A 13226-nucleotide genomic window follows, 5' to 3' on the forward strand; every position below is an offset into this window, starting at 1 on the left:
TATTTCTTTCCCTCACCCATAGTGGGATCTACTTCTTCATGTCTGCTGTGACCAAAGCCCTATCACATCCTTGCACCTTTTTAGCTGTGTTGCTGGGCATCAAATTCTTGTCACCCTGACAGCTTCACCTTGCTTACAGTCTGTAACCAGTGTTCAGGTTAATTAAAGAACATTTTGCTGACTTCCTTACCCCAGCCAGGAGGTCCATAGCACATTCCCATCACCAGGTCACCTTTACTGTGCCTAAAGATCTTCTGAAACTGTATTCAGGCTGCTTTGTGAAGAGAGTAGTTTTCTCCTGGAAGTCAGCCGTGCAAACATAGCACTACGTTTTTATAGTGTTTTGCTCCTTAGCATGTTTGGTCTTTTGATGTGACTCCTTTTGTAACTGCTTTCTGCTTTTAATATATGATATTTTAAGAAAACTCTTCAGTTGTGGATTATTACTGACATTAGGCAGGAAGTGGAAATACAGGGCTCTTGACACTAACACGGACCCATTAAGAGGACACTGGTTATACAGGGAGACTAAAATCCACATTTTACTGGAAAAATTACTGGTTATTCAGAGAGGCAGGTAAAAGAAGATCTGATAATAGAGGTGGACAGAAAGAGCGTGACAGAGGGAGAGAGCATTGGGAAAAGGAAGGAAAGCCCTGTGTTTTTCTGATGTCTCACCAACACAGCTCATCAAATGACAGATCACCATGTGAAGAAAGAAGAACCAAAATTACCTCAAAAGGGTCAAGACAGTACAAAACAAAAAATCTTTTGTCTTTTGATATGACCTATAGCCTTGCCTTGACATCCTGATGGCCCTTCTCCAAAGGACAGGAAAAACATCTCCAGATTTGGGGACTTTCTTGCTAAAGAAAAGGATCAGACTAAAAAGGAGGATAAGGCCAGAAAAGGATATCACTGAGTTCACCTCAGTTGTTATTTTAAAAATTTTTTTCTTTGATATTATCTTGTGCCTCCAGAATCAAAGCAGAAATGTGGATCCCTGTTTAAATTAAACAGAAAGCAATTTATCTCTATGAGGCAATAAAAACAACATGAGAATTGGGCATGTAGCCAGATTTTTTTTCTACAACACCAAACACCTTCAAGACGTAATAGAAACACCTGGGAGAAATTGGTAAAAGTGTGTTTCAGGGAGAGCTGGGGAGCTGATACAGCTAGCCACCATGAAATAAGAGAGATAGAGCTCACTTATATGGTACATACAGGTATGAGATACTGAATGCTGGTGCTGGTGCTAAATTGCTAATTGGTTCATTAACCCTTATACCATGCAAGCAGTAGCATAACCAGTAACAGATAGCTGGTACTTACCTGCAAGATGGCTTTCTCCCCATTAAATACTTCCTGTCTTTTTTCAAAGGAAACATTAACATTACTTTATTAACAATTGAAAAAAATGAAATAAAAAAAATCAAGCCACTTATTTCAAACATTGGGGCTTATATGTGCATTTTATCTACAAAAATCCTATATGATAATATTATTAATTTCCTATAATGGTTTATTTTAAGTAAGGAATAGTCTACATACTGAAATATGAGAATGCACTGAGTAAAGAGATTAGAAGCTATATTTGAGAAGGCAAATCAATAATTATGGGAAAAATATCACATTACAGGAGCATTTCCTTTCAGTAGAGAAGGGCAAAAGTTTACAGAATATTTATTTATCTGCCAGCCATGTTTTCCTTTTTGTGAAGTGTGATACACAGAAATGTATCCCATGGGTAGCCATGGGTACATGTTACACGTATCATAGTTGATGTTCCCTTTACTTTACAGTGATTAGTTTTGGGGAAAACTTTTTTTTCCTTTTTAATATCAGGAAACTATTGTGCTCTTTTAGTTACTCACTAACAACTGTTTAAAAATTTGTTTTCAAATGTGACTAATTTAAGATAATTCTAAAATCAAAAAACGAACAGATCCAAGCATTGAATAAAAAAACCTACATGAATGCAATTTTGAATGCCTTGGTTTGGCTATAATAAGAAAACGCCACTTACAGGATCTTAGAAATGAAAATGGTAGTTACAAATTATAAGCTGCTGTTTATAAGTCACATTTTTCTTCTAAAACTTTACACCCTCACAGGGGTATTTTTTCTGAATGTACATTTAATCCAGTCATCAGTCCATTTGCAATACAGTAATGCACACACATGCATGTGCATTTTTTTGCCTATCTTTACCTTCATAATATGATTATCAATTTTTTTTAAAGTCTACCAAGACATACAGTACTTTCTTAGCAGATTTGTTCCTGTAGGAATGCATTAAAATTTTTCTGGGCCAAAACAAACGTCTTCTTCACTATCCTGCTTCCAAAAAGAGCCAGTAGTGGCTGTCTAGAAGAGAAGATAAATACAGGAACAAATGGAATTGTACATGTATGTGTTCCTTACCCAAGCATTCCACAAATATAATTAGTACTCATAATCAATACAGATTATGAATATTTTAATTTTTCATTATAATGTAACTTTTCTTGTTTTCCTCATCAACACAAAATTAAAACACAATAAAAATGTATTCAAGCTGTGTTTTTTACAGACCATATCTGAGCTAAAAAACTGACACAGAGCATTGTTAATAACTCAAATTTGTGCCTTTTTGAAGAGACAACAGAAAACAGAGTATTTTCCAGTTTGAACATATCTAGTATGCACATTACCGACTAATTTATTTTGGTTGCAAATCGGTGATTCTTGATATTTTTCCTATAATATTCTGCTCTCTGCTTCTTTATACATTTTTAATATATTCCTTCATATTAAAACCAAGAAGCCTGCAAACTCAAAATGCCTGCAGATGCCAATAATAATTTACAAATACCAAATTTGAAATAAAGACAAAACGTAATAATATATTAGTTATACAGTTTGTATTAGACATTAGATCCTTGACGTGTTTCATTTTAATGTAGTTCCTATGGATATGGTTTATGGAAGAACTACAGATCTTGTTTCTCAGCATAAAGCAAAGAGTTGAAATCTTCCACTCACTGTATATCACTACGCATAAGGGGAAGCAGTTATTAAATAAATTCTTCAAACCTGTATAAGGGCTGAGTTTTACCTAAGTTTTAGGGGAAAATGAATGGATTGGGTTTTAAGTGGCCTAAGTCTCAAAGAACATAACTGTAAAAGAAAACTTCAAGACCAAACTATCAAATAAAAAAAAAGTTTAGAAGAAAAAAAAACAAACCTCAAGACCAAACTATCAAACTATCAGTCTACACATATATACAAGATTGCATCAGCTGAACTGTGGATCTTGTTCCTGATCCTTAATTACTGCCTGCTCCAAATGAAAAAAACAATGCTACATGTGAAGCAGGCTTGTTAGGAGACAAAGCATAGCATTCTCATTAATCAAAAGAGGTTTATGTCAGATAATAGGAAAAGGTTCTTCACCTAGAGGCTGTTTGGGCACTGGAGCATGCTGCCCAGGGAAGTGGTCACAGCACCAGCCTGTCTAGACTCAAGAAGAATTTGGACAGTGTTCTCAGGCACTTGGTGTGACTCTTGGGGCATCCTGTGCAGGGCCAGGAATTGGACTTGATTTTTGTGTGTCCCCTCTAACTCAGTTTATTCTATGATTCTGTCATTCTGTGACTCTTAACTGGTCTTTGATTACACTGAAATGAACACATCATTACAGAGTAAAAGCAAGAAGCAAGGAGTTTAGCTTAACCAAATTACACCATACTCACATTAAATCCACCTTACCCCAACAGATGAATCTTTCTTTGAAAACTGATGTCCACCAGCTCTGAGTGGGGTACACTTTTGGGCAGCCTAGGGTATGCAGCTGGATTCCTCAATTTAGAGCGGCAGCTACCTCATGCTCCCTTTTCTGGACTCCTTTTCTGCTTTTGTATGACAATGTGCTTCAATATTGCAGGTGAGCAATGAATCCTACCTACCAATGAAACCAATGAAACCCTTGAGGATTAGTATCTTGAGATGTGCATATGAGTACTGAATGATATGCTGGGAATAAACACCAAAAGTCACCTTCAAAATTCAGAGGGCAAGCAGCAGGTGAAGAGATTCTTATATTTTCAAGTACAAATTGTGTTTTCCAAGCATGAAACAGTGGTTAGAAAATGAGTATTAACATGTTTCAAAACTAGATAGAAGCTGGGAGGGTTTCTGCTAGGCTTTTTTAAATTAAAAATTCATTAGCAAACATACTTCCCAACAGTGAGATTTGCTACTCTTCAAGTATCATTGCTATTGCTAAAGTATCATTGCTTGTCTCTTGAAATCAGTATGTTACAGAGTGTTTGTCCTAATTTTGAAGGATAATTTAGTATTACTGAACAAGGAACAAAAAAGGCCCCAAACTAACTGTGGCACAAATATATTCTCTGCCATATAGCTTTTGCTTGAAGAGAGAATGGATCAAGTCTTCTTAATCCCAAACAAAACAATCTTGAACACATTATCATCCACTAAAATCTCAGAAACAGAGGACAGGAATAGTCTTGTTTGCTTTGTTATGTTCTTTGACTTTTCTCCAAATATGAAAAGGTTTTTTCCAAGAGGATCAACCGAAACCTATGCCAAGTTTAATATTACATAAAATATGACACACTGACTGAACAATATGAGAAAGGCACTAAGCCTCTATTCTGAAGAATGGGGTAGCATTTCTTATTTTTCAAATGATCTATTACATCAAAACATATAATCTTTCCGTCAAATAATCTCCATTTTTTCTTTTAAAAACAGTAATAAATTTCCCATCCTCTTTTGAAAGAAGTTAAAATATTTGTCTATCAATTCAAGATTCCTGAGGAACAGAACCAGAGGAGGTTGAATTCTCATACAGAACACAAAGAATTTATAAAAAGAATATCATGGGGCAGGGTGAAATGGTAGACCTGTAAAGAACTAAATGTGTAATTAGGATCAAAATTAGGTTTGGGATCAAAAGAAGTACGGGCAGAGGGAATGAAGCTGACACTGCCTGTTGGGAGGGTGCTTCCACCTGATGTCTTCTAGCACATGACTATTCTGTGGATCTTTTTCATTAAATATGTTCTGTTCTGTTGCCAAAAATTACATAGGATGAGATTGACAAATCAAGTGATTTTTCTAGACCCTGCTTCCAAATGTGTGCTAACTCTATGTTTTGAATATTCAAAATCAGAAAAAAAAAAAATTAGTCAGAATGCACACTACCTTACCTTCAGGAAAGCATTCAACCATAACATATAATGTAAGAACTGGAAAAATTATTTCTGTTGAATCAGACAATATCTGCTAGATATCTGCTAGTATCTCTAGCAGATACTGCCTTGCTTACAAGTTTCAATTATTCCTGACTTCCCTTTTTTATGTATACTCATTTTAAAATGTTCATATGTTGCTTACTTGCTGTAGGAAAATGAATAATCAGGAAATAAAAGAAACCTTTGTTGTTACCTGTTTCAACAACAGTGAAAGGAGTATTTCTTTACATGCCCATGAGTATTTGATTTTACGTGTGATTACGTTTATTTGAAACATGTGAACAAAGTCCCATTATGACTGGGTTCCTTTAAGAGCTTTCCAAACTACAGAAAGGTTGGTGTGTGGGTATGTTCTGCATGGGTATGTGAATTTAGGTACTTTTAACAGCACCTTTACATGCAAATCTATGCACACTATGCAGTTTTTAGCAAGCTACTGCTGAAGAAGTGTTTTCTGTTCTTTGGCAAATGTCCTTTTCCTTCTACATCAAAATATCTTTCTTAATAGGCATAAAATGTAATTGCCCTTTTTAAATGCAAGATTCTTACTTTTCTGCTTGGTCTGTTCCTTTCTCCACAGTCAAACTGAACAATCCTATCATATACTAAACACCAAAATGTTCTGAACTTCCAGCAGGCCTACCACACACCCCCTGAAATGACAAAAACTTTATCTCCCAAATGTGACAGCAGTGGGATTGATTTTTGTGCTGGCAAAGGTATGCCCACAGGGTACTCATAAATATACTAGTATTATATACAGCTTGCATGAATAAATACACTATAATATATAGCTTGCCTGTGTGAGGAATGGCCTGTTTCCTATGGGAAAGGGAGGGGAAGATGGGTATTTTACACATGTAAGCGATTGCTGTACTGTTTCCTTTGGCACCAGATGCTAATAAGCTGTGCTTACGTAATGACTAAAAGGTAGCAACTGAAAATTTTAGAACACTAAAATAATGCATTTGTTTTAAAGGTTAAACATAAATACTACAACTATACTTTCTTTATACCCAAAGGGTATGCTACACTGCCTTAGCAAAACCAATTTCTTTAGCAATTTCAAAGTGTGTATTTATGGTTCCTTTCACCTCTGTTATATCTAATACCACTCTATTATGAGCATTATGATCTATTTATCTATTTAGAAATATTGATTATTTTAGCAAATTCAATCAAAATTCTTGCGCATTTCTACTCCTAGAGCAAACTTCATAGATTTGTTGTTAGGGAGATGGTTCTCCTCTCAGAAATGATTTAGACAACAGAGAGAGACTATGCAAAGAGATGCATGCCACAGAAGTCAGAAATTCAGTCTTCACAGCATTAGCCATTTGGTTTTGAGGTACCTTGGTCCCAGCTTCTCACAGATTGAATGTTTTCTCTTTGGTGTAGCAAGATGGCAAAGGTCAGATTCTTGGCTAGGGTAAATCAATAGTAAGTTCTACTAATTTATCAAAAAGTTAATTAATATTGCTGAAGATCTGCCTTAGTATAATTTGATTGACATAGAAAATCAAGTAGATGTTCTGCTTAGAATAAGTATATAAAAATAATACTACCATAGAAATGCTTTTGGGTAAAACAAAGGATAGCATGTAATACTTCGTTTTTTGTATGTCTCTGAAGGCAAACCAGAGTTTAGTTGGCTCTAAGTAGATGGACATACAATTTTCCCAGTCTTTCTGCCTCCTTTGAGCAAAGCAAAGATCCAAACAGACTTAGATGGTAAGATCTTGAACAGATTTATATCAATCTTTTGTAATTTCATACAAACTTACTGTGGACTATATTTTGAAACCAGCTTCATGGGACAGTACTTCTTATTTTCCATGATGTCATTTGTTTTGGATAAAATAATACTAAACCTGGAAGAAGCTCAGAAAAAGTGCAGGGGAGAAATCTGACTGACAAACCCATTCAGGGAATGGTTTGTAAATAATTTGCATTATTTACAGGGAATTGTTTTGTAAATATCTTGAGTTATTTACAAAAGCTGAAACTCAAACCTACCAGAAGACATAGCCCTAAACTTAAGTTTCAGCCTGATCTTTGTACCTTAGACTAGCATATAGATGAACCACAGACATTATATTCAGCATTACAGCACTTCAGTTTTCTTCAATGTTTTTCTTCTAACACAGTTTATATATAATAATGGGAAGCTTTCTTCTGGCAGACAAGCTGATTAAGTGTTCCATTTAATAACATGATGCAAAAAATGGTTTCTTCAAACAGGGCCCCTGTTCCTTTTCTGACCAAATGAAATTCTGTCAGCTCTTTTGTTTGTACATGTACAACCTGTACTGAATCAAAGGGAATAATGTAATTACAATACACTGAGGTAAGCTTTTTGCTCACTAATACTGTAAGAGCCAAACATCTTACCTGCTGTCTTCTTCCATCTTTATCTTCTGTTGTTTTCCACACACAACTCCCACAGTAATCACACTGCTTTAAGATTTCTTTTAAAACCTATGTCTGCTTCTGCAGATCATATTTCATATGTGATGCGTATACTCATCCTCATATGATGCACTATGGGAACAGCTAGTGTTAGAGCATGTAGGTCCATTTGAAAAATGAACTTTATGTTGCAGAGTTGGAAAAAATCATAAAAATACAGAAGAAAGATCTATCTCTAGGTACAGGATCCATCTGTTAGTATTGAAACGGAAACTATTAGATTTATTTCGAATTAATAAAGTGAGTGTCAGAGTGTGGCAATAGAGTTGGGTGGTTACTGGTGATATGAAGTTGCTAAAGCAATCAGCCTCAGGATCCGATAAAGATCTCTGTAAAATGTGAACTATAGAATAGTTGAAGAACTCTTGTCCTGTGCAGCTGAAGATGTCTGTCTCCAAGTGTGCTAACATAGCACATCAAAAAATGTACTGTGAAACCTGTGCCTTGAGGCCAGCTCTGTCATATTGGGGGCAACTGAGTTTTCTTTTTCATTAGATCTTGACACTAGCTGAATAAAATTAGGTTACTGAGCCAGTAATCCTACAAGGAGAAGCCTAACCATAGAAATCAAAGTGACATGTGGGAAATACTGAGCCAGTAACACAAAAAATACAGAAATGCTCTGGTAGCAGCTCCTTTTTTTTTTGAGATGGGAATCTGTATAGAAGTCTGGCTGTTGACAGCAAACCAGCTTACCAGTGCAAAACAGTTCCCATGTTTAAATCATATGTCCCTTGACATCAAGCTACTTAAAAAAGAGGCTCTGATGATCCAGTGAGTGAAAAGGGTTGTGACATCATCCCAGTTAGTAATTACTTAGCCAAAACTTTGTAAAGAGTCTGTGCCTTGATGTCAAACAAAACAGACAGAGACATTGGCTCAGCAACATTTAAACTTGGGCACTGGACAAACAAGAGGGGATTTCTGAGCCAGTGTAAAAAGGGTTTATGCCTTAGCTTTATTACAGCAAGGTAGCTGTATTTACAGAATAAAACCACAAAAAGACTGTACGTTGGCATCAGCCCAGCAATTGAGAACTGTGAAGTGAATGAGCTTAGGCCACTATTTATTCCTCCAGGAATGCTCATTAATACCAAGGTGAAGAAAACAGACAGACCAAAACTCTCCATATTCCACATTCTAACACTGGGAACAGCATAGCATTTTGAAAATGCCCCTATAATTTTACTGACCACTGAAAAAAGGTTCCTGACTGTTCAAGCTAAAAGAACAATCTCACTTTACAACAGAAGTAGCAGGTGCTCAATTTCAGGTTTACCCAAACTTCAGAACCTTTTACTAGTAAAAAGAATACAACTATTTAATTGAAACTTGGTTCAGACTAGAAATCATCCACATTTTGTCCTTTTTGGGAAGTCTTCCTTCTCATATTCCCACTTAACTTCAACTCCTTCTTTTCTCCTGGGCAAAATAGAACCTCTCATTAACTTGAATTATCTGGGGAGATGATTTTGTCAGTTTTCTATATTAATTCACAATAGCATAGTAAATTGCTGGCAGAAATGAGAGTGGTGAATACGCAAGTAAATCAGAAATGTTTCTTTGTTCCATTACCACCATCTGCACTTATCACATAGCAAGCATACACATGCACACATCCCCCCTGTCAATGGGTTTTCTTGCCTCTTCCTCATCCTGTATTACAAAAAATACTAAAAATTCTGCCCTAACACACAATACAATGCAGTGCACTGCGGCATCTCATGCGAAGTAGTATTTACTGACCTCCCCTTCTCTGATTGATTTAACTAACTCTGGAAGTCCTGCAAGACTCAGTTGTTTTCTTACTTCCATGTAATCTGCACATTTACTGAACCAACTTCTTACAGGATTTTCCTGGTTTTGGAATCCAAGAATATAGACAGAGTGGTTAACTTCTGAGTGGCAGAAGTGAAGATCAGTTTGATCATAAAGGCAAAGTTATATAATTAGTATGCAGGTGCTGTTTTACCTTAACTTCTACCATGTCAACTTTTAAACAGGGCATAATGTATTCGAATTTGGAGAATGTGGACTTGTAACTAAAGACTTTTTACTACAGTATTTTGTATTATAATCCAACAACACCAACTTAGTGTAAACAAATCAAGGGGGAAAAAGGTTTGAGAACCATTAATGCTGTTGAGAACATAACTAAAAAGTGAGCTGGTGTGCTTCTTTCTCATGGCTTATCTGACTCAGTGTCTGTTTTTAAAAATGGATTAAGTAAGTAGGAGTAATTAATATATTTTATATTATATATTTTGATCCCTTCAAGTGATTTCTTTTCTTCCAAATTGTAGTAAAAGGAACTAATATTTAGTAGCAGCCAACCCTAGAGGAATTAAGCCCATGCCTAAGAAAACATGTAGCATCTTAAAAAGAAAATGCAATTTTGTAACTCAGACACAGGAGGGTCAGCTGTTCTGACTTAACTGATACTATCACCTCAACAAGGCTCCTGGGTACAACTGCAGTTCAACATGTTTCTAAGACATAGACAGTAGACCCCTTTAGAAGATTTGCTGCAATGTTGGGGTTTTTCTTCATATGCACTGAAAGACTGACATACTTGAGAAATGCATTTACTTTTTCTAAAGGAGTCTGGAGGACAGGAACTTGGTGGATGCTTTTTGTAGTTAAAGCACCACACTAATTACACACTCATCTGTCTAACATTTAGTTATCCCGAAGTTCTGTGTTGTGCCTTCAGCACACCTGTGAAAAAATTATATCCAGGAAAAGCTCTACGGTTTAAATTCCAGTATGTCCTTTTGAAACTTAGGAGAGACTGAAATAACACCAAGGACGTGGCAGAAGCACTGAAATTATAATACCTTTTTTTTTTGTTTCCCAAGCAAAAACACATACAAAATATCCAAATCTTTAGGATAGGATTAGTGATCTTCAGGCTGATATTGCACTCCTTCATTCTGGGTTAATTCTGTTTGCACTGCAGTCAGGTTCTTGTAAGTTCCCTATGTCCATATGAAGCTGGGCTTCATAGGAGGATCAGTTCTCCTCTGGACTAGTAAGCAAGCTGCTTACCTCATTAAGAATTGGGCACTATATTAGTGCTCTGCTATTTTATGCCAGTACATGATAGGCAACTCATCTGAGCACACAAGTGCATGTATTTCAGCATGGGGGTGTGCATGCTTGTGGGGGGGGGGGAGAGAGATATGGGACAACTAACAGAAAATGTTAAGGTCAAAAGTATGCAAAGTGGCAGACATTCCCAAATCATTAAGGCAAAAACCCTGCTGCTGTTTTCCTAGGGCTTCGCTTTTATGCCGTGTGTTGCTAGTTAGCAGCTCTGACTGCGGCAAGCATTAGAAAAAGCAGAATGTCAGCCAAGTTCTGCTTAGTGGTAAAGTCAAAACAAAAATGAAAATGGCATTCTTAGAAGCTGGTAACTGGTGGGTATTTGTTGTTTGTTTTAAATGCAATTAATAGTTTTCTGCTCACTCCAAGAATTGCAGCCAGTGATTAAAGAAGTTACACTTCTTTAAAAGGACTGACAGTCCTGGATCAATTCTCATTACAATAATTTCTTAGCAATTCATTTTAGTTTCTGAGGTACTCTGAGGTTCCTCAGTAAAGAAGCTGTTACATACGCAGAATGGTATTATGTTTCTTTCTTATGATAAGAAAAATGGAGTGAAGTATATAAGAGATAATTTTCTGGCTTTTAAAACTCAGGCAAAACTGCTCCTGCCACTCTAAGAGACTTACTTTTTTGATATGGCTTGTGTAACACCATTAATTTTGTTAAGACAATTAGGAGTCTGATTTTGGGGTTAGATAACTGAATGACTTCATGACGTTAAAACTTTATCAGAGGAAACTTCATCTTCTTCATGTAATACAAAGTCAAACTCTTCAACTGAGCCTAAATACCTCTAAGAATTGCATCTGCTATTTTCTGCAATCTTTATAACCTGGTATAGTATGCATGAAATACATTATGAAAAATGTAGATGGTAAAAAAATAGTGTCTAAATTGAAAACAATATTGGGCCTTGGAAAGCATGTGATATAATTATAAAAATTACAAAGACATTGAGTAGATGCAGAAAGGTACTATGCTTTACAAATAAAGGTCAGCATGAAAGTTACTCAAAATGCTACTTCAAAACACAACTTGAAATTGCAATCCAAACATGAAAACAAATTTCTATGGTATTTATTAAAAAATAACTTTAAATAATCCTATTTAATCAAAGAAATTATGCCTTTGCCTGAAACATGATACTGTTCTTGCATTATAAGAACCACAGAACACTTTAAGCTGTGTGACACTATAATGTCCTTTCTCCTGAGTATTGGTTCAAATACTCCTTTCCAAACACTACTACTAAGGCATTGTCAGACACAGTTTTTTTTAAGAGATACTGTTATCCATGCCAAAACAAAAAGGTAAGTAAAAAAAAGTTCTCTTTTATGTGCTCTGACATAAATGAAGGATCATTTGCCCTGGGAATTCATTTTTCATCCATTCAAATCAGCGGAACAGTTGTCATTTATTACAGTACTGCAAAGGCTCCACATGTGCTCTAGATTCTCTCTTAATTTGATACATATTCTGATATTTTTTTTTCTGAGTGAGTGGAATGAAAGAGTCAGATTTACAGTTAGAAATGTGTTTTCTCTTCCTGCAGAAAAAAAACCCCAACAAAAATGCAGACCCACCTGTCTAATTTTTTTGTGTTGACATTTTGAAATAAAGTACAATTAGATGCATATTGAAGAACAATGGAGCTGTATGTGTCCATAGGTAAGAGAATATAGAATAGTTTAGAATTATCTTGGGTGTGAATTTTGGGGGCAAATCTCATTCCAGATTCATCCCACACTGGAATTTAGATTTACGAATACTAGTCTTGAAAATAATTGGGGCGGGGGAAGGGTAAACTAGTCAACATGTGTTCTATGCTCTGTGTAGCAATGGGTTTGGGAAACAGAATGTTAATACCTCACAGATCAAGGAAACAGTTTCCTTGACTCATCCTTTATGCACTCAAATGCCTCTAAGTCACTGTCCCTTCTTTATGCCCACAATAACTAAGAAAATGTTCGCATAGCCACAACAGATCCTGTGCTTTTAATAGCATTTATCACCTCTTGAATTCTGGCAGCAGACAGAGAATTTCTAAATTCTGGACTTTTCAATAATGTCTGCTTGCTCCCATAGTGAAGAATTAACACCTGCCAGCAGTGGAAACTGGAAGCTCATTGCTTTCAGCAATTACCCACAGAAGGATTTAAAGAAAAGAGAAGCGTGGAGAAAGGAAGTGCACGTGCTACCAAAAATAACAAGTTAGCAATATAGCATATAACTAATAGGTTACACACAATGATAGCAGCTTTTTGATTTTCAATGGCATTGTACAGTTGTTGAGAAGCTGAGAGACTCTCAGATCCAAAGAGAAAACTGTGAATTGAAATCAGCCAGAAATCTTATTTGTTTATTGGTTTGAAAAGCAAATATGC

At 35.9% G+C, this 13226-nt stretch overlaps 1 protein-coding gene and 1 long non-coding RNA gene across 4 annotated transcripts in view; one reads left to right on the plus strand and one right to left on the minus strand.

Moving 5' to 3' along the window:
• Window positions 1-13226, minus strand: part of ADAMTSL1 (ADAMTS like 1) — a 402391-nt gene that overhangs the window by 201962 nt on the left and 187203 nt on the right. The window lies entirely within an intron of this gene.
• Window positions 1803-7631, plus strand: LOC143691992 (uncharacterized). The gene is made up of 3 exons (XR_013179837.1): window positions 1803-3928; window positions 5845-5983; window positions 7506-7631. It is a non-coding gene; the product is annotated as an uncharacterized LOC143691992 (long non-coding RNA).

Source organism: Agelaius phoeniceus, chromosome Z (assembly GCF_051311805.1).
Source record: "Agelaius phoeniceus isolate bAgePho1 chromosome Z, bAgePho1.hap1, whole genome shotgun sequence".
NCBI classification, from domain to species: domain Eukaryota; kingdom Metazoa; phylum Chordata; class Aves; order Passeriformes; family Icteridae; genus Agelaius; species Agelaius phoeniceus.